The 4,572-nt window shown below is 31.4% G+C and overlaps 1 pseudogene; it reads left to right on the top strand.

Moving 5' to 3' along the window:
* Positions 1–2,689: 2,689 nt before the first annotated feature.
* LOC131028992 (NAD(P)H-quinone oxidoreductase subunit 1, chloroplastic-like) lies at positions 2,690–3,300 on the top strand (annotated as a pseudogene).
* Positions 3,301–4,572: the final 1,272 nt, after the last annotated feature.

The following is a 4,572-nucleotide window of genomic DNA, read 5'->3' as shown; positions in this document are numbered from 1 at the left end:
TAACTAAAAAGAGGGAAAAATAGAAGTGAATGGGATCACTTCATTCTGATAAAAAAACTAGATAGTCGTGCAATTAGCCAATGATGCATGGGGATCTTTTTGGTCTAGGATTTTCTCTTTTAACTATAGGTATACTTTTCAGGGTAGTATGAGCCAACGAAGGATGGGGATCTTATTGAAACTGGGATCCAAATGAGACTTGGGCACTAATAATTTGCAATTTATCTACATACTAGAATAAACAGGGGTTGGAAAGGGGAAAAACTGACAATTGTTTCTTCTCTAGGATTTATTCTAGTTTGGACCTATTACTTAGAGGTTGATTTATTAGGAATAGGGTTACACAACTATTGCTAGTTGATTTAGTAGAAATAAAAAAGTACACCTTTTTTATTTATATTATCGAATTAGGAGTAGTAAGTTTATTTAATTTGACTTAGGAGGATATAATCGTTCTTATGGAACAATAGAGAGTAGTCAGCATTACTGCAGGTCTCCCTTAGGAAGGAAGAAGAATCAGTATTATTCCCGGTAAAAAAATATTATTGGGGGAGAATCATGAACATTGCAAAAAATAAATCCAATTTTTTGCAGACGTATAGTTTCCCCTACAGAACTATAGTTTTCCCCGCATAACTAATTCGAGGACATATTCCACAAAATTTTGTGCTTCGTTCAAAATAATTTGTGGGACTCGAACAGCTAGAGTAGCTAAACCTAATAAGACAACAATTACAATATATGAAGTTATAAGTACCTATGCATGAACTTGAACCCCCTATTTGCCAATAAAAATGTTGACCTACGTCCACTCTAGATATCTCATAGAAATAATTCATCATGTTAATAGGAAACTGTACAATATCCATATTACCCTATATATAGAAAGATGAACTTCAAAAAGAAATGATTTTGGTTTAATGATCGATTCCTCAATTATTTACACTATCATCAGTCAAGATACGAAATAAAATAATGGAATTATTATTTGATTGATTAAGAAGATTTCTTTATTTCTAAAAAATATTTTATCTTAATCTATTCTATAAGATATGGGAATAGTAGCCAACTTAGTTCTAGCTTCTCTTTTTTAATTTTTAATTCACTTTTTATAGTGCAATTCTCTACCCACGTGAATTCCTAATATTAATTTATTTAGGATCAGTTGGATTGTTCCTCTACAATCATTATTGGCTAGGATTGGGATATCCACCAGATCTAGGTCACAATCTATATCATCTAAGCAAATTGTTTGAATACCCAAAGTTCTACATTCCAGAATAGCAGTATACTCTCCTTTTTTATTAGCAATTATTACAATATTGGTAAATTTTGTCATGTATCTAATACCCCCTATATCTTCCTGCAATTTGTTCAAGTCTCTCTTGAGTATTGCTGCTTCTTTTTTCGTAAATCCATCGAATCCTCTCGTATTTTTTTTCGTTAAATTTTTGAATTTTTCAAGTCTTGTCATTCCTTATTCAAATTTATCATGTCAACTTCTCTCTTAGTGACATGAATTGGTCATGCCCATGTTACATATCTATTCTTTCTCTTTTTTTCCTGGATCTCATTATGGATGGAGAAAAAATCATACTTTTTTGTTCCCAATAAAGTGTTTGAAGGAATAATAAAAATAAAGCGTCTATCGTCTAATGGATAGGACAAAGGTCTTCTAAACCTTAAGTATAGGTTCCAATCCTATTGGACGTAATAATGCATTATGCTTTGTAAATGTTGCAAAATGATTATTAAACTCTTTTATCTTGTTCCAAACATAAGAAAAAGTTGTATATTTTCTTGAATAGCTTCTTTTAAAAAGCCTTCTGCCTATTCTGTCAATATCCAAGTAGAATGTATAATTTCTCCAAACTGGGGTTTATTTTTTACTAAATACATGTGCAACTTAAGGATAAATTTTTTAAATTGTACGATCTCTAATGCATCTAGATATCCATTTGTTCTAGTATAAATCATAGCTATTTGTTCTTCCATTGTTGAAGAATCTGAGTGAGATAGTTTGAGCAGTTCATGTAATTGTTGACCTCTTGCCAATTGATCTTGTGTAGCTTTATAAAGATGAAAAGCGAATTGTGCAAAACCTTTTAACTTTGCAAGTTGAGATAATTCTAATTTTATTTTTCACGCTACTTGTTTCATAGCTTTCATTTGAGCTACGGATCCTACTCTAGATACAGAAAGACCAACATTAATGGCGGCTTGAATTCCTACATTGAATAGATATTTAGTATTAGATTCTTTTCTTTGTTGTATGGTATTTATCACCCTTCTAATTTCAATCCTTGTTCTGGTGAAATTTTTGTATTCGATATTATTTTTAGGAAAGCAATCATTAAAAAAAAAATTGTAAAATAAATAATATGCGTGAATTTTGAGTTTGTTCTATCCTTGATACCTTTTCTTTCTTCTCGATGTATTAGTTAAAACCCTTCCCCTAATTTTGATTTATCAAAACAAGAACGTTACGTCAGAGTAGAAGCTCCCAAGGGGGAACTAGGAGTTTTTTTAATAGGAGATGATACTATTTTTCCCTAGAGATGGAAAATTCGACAACCTCATTTTATTAATTTGTAGATCCCTCCTCAACTGGTTAAATGGATGAAATTAGCTGATATCATGACAATTTTTGGTAGTATAGATATCATTATGGGAGAGATTGATGGTTAAAATGGTGATTAATATAGCAGATCTCGAAGAACAAGATATCAATTTATTTTCTTGATTGGGTTTTTCAAGAGAAATCTCTAGTCTTATATGGATTCTAATTGAAATAATTATCCTTCTACTAGGAATTGCGATGGGATTATTAGTTATTATATGGCTCGAAAGAAAAATATCTATGGGAATACAACAACACATCGGACCTAAATATGCTAGTCCTTTGGGAATTATTCAAGCCTTGATGGATGGAATAAAACTATTGCTAAAAGAGGATATTATTCTATCTATGGGGGATATTTGGTTATTTAGTATTGGACCAGCGGTAGTGGTCATATGTATTTTTTAGGCTATTTAGTAATTCCCTTTGGTAGCCACATTATTTTAATGGATCTTAGTATAGGTGTTCTTTTCTGGATTGCAATTTCAAGTATTTCTCCCCTTGGACTTCTTATAGAAGAGTATGGATCAAATAATAAATATTCTTTTTTAGGTGCTCTTTTAGGTGCTACTCAAGCTATTAGTTACGAAATTCCTTTAGCTTTATGTGTGTTATCTATATCTCTATGTGGGATTTGTTGGAATATGAGATTCATTGTTTCCTCTTTTTATTTCTACTAATAACTAAAAAGAGGGAAAAACAAAAGTGAATGGGATTCCTTCATTCTGATCAAAAAACTAGATAGTCATATTGGTGAGATAGGCCAACGAAGCATGGGGCTCTTATTGGTCTAGGATTTTCTCTTTTAACTATCTATATACTTTTTGGGGTAGTATGGGCCAACGAAGCATGGGGATCTTATTCGAACTAGGATCCAAATGAGACTTGGTCATTAATAACTTGGATTATGTTTGCAATATATCTACATACTAAAATAAACAGGAGTTGAAAGGGGGAAAACTGACAATTATTTCTTCTCTAGGATTTATTCTAGTTTGGATTTGTTACTTAGTTGATTTATTAGGAATAGGGTTACACAACTATGGCTAGTTGATTTAGTAGAAATAAAACAACTGTACCTTATTATTTATATTATCAAATTAGGAGTAGACATTTTATTTAATTTGACTTAGGAGGATACAATTTTCTTATGGAATGGTGGAGAGTAGTTGGTATTACTGTAGGTCTTCCTTAGGAAGCAAGAAGAATCGGTATTACTCCCAGTAATAGAATATTACTAGGGGAGAATCAGGATCTCCACACAAAATAAATCCATTTTTTTGCAGACATATAGTTTCCCCTACAAAACTATAGTTTTCCCCGCATAACTAATTCAAGAACATATTCCACAAAATTTTGTGCTCCGTTCAGAATAATTTGTCGGTCTCGAACATCTAGAGTAGCTGAACCTAATAAGACAACAATTACAATCTAGGAAGTTATAACTACCTTTGCATGAACTTGAAACCCCCCCTATTTGCCAATAAAAATGTTGACCTACTTCCACACCAGATATCTCGTAGAAATAATTCAGCATGTTAATAGGAAATTGTACAATATCCATATTACCCTTTATATAGAAAGATGAACTTCAAAAAGAAATGATTTTGGTTCAATAACCGATTCCTCAATTATTTACACTATCATCAGTCAGGATACGAGATCAAATAATTGAATGATTATTTGATTGATTAAGAAGATTTCTTTATTTCTATAAAAATATTTTACCTTAATCTATTCTATAAGATATGGGAATAGTAGCCCACTTAGTTCTAGCTTCTCTTTTTTAATTTTTAATTCACTTTTTATATTACAATTCTCTACCTGCACGAATTGCTAAAATTAATTTATTTAGGATCAATCGGATTGGTCCTATACCATCATTATTGGCCAGGATTGGGATATCCATGAGATCTAGATCACAATATGTATCAACTAAGTAAATTTTTGGA

This window comes from Cryptomeria japonica, chromosome 1 (assembly GCF_030272615.1).
Source record: "Cryptomeria japonica chromosome 1, Sugi_1.0, whole genome shotgun sequence".
NCBI lineage: Eukaryota > Viridiplantae > Streptophyta > Pinopsida > Cupressales > Cupressaceae > Cryptomeria > Cryptomeria japonica.
This window is presented reverse-complemented; position numbering and strand designations above follow the sequence as displayed.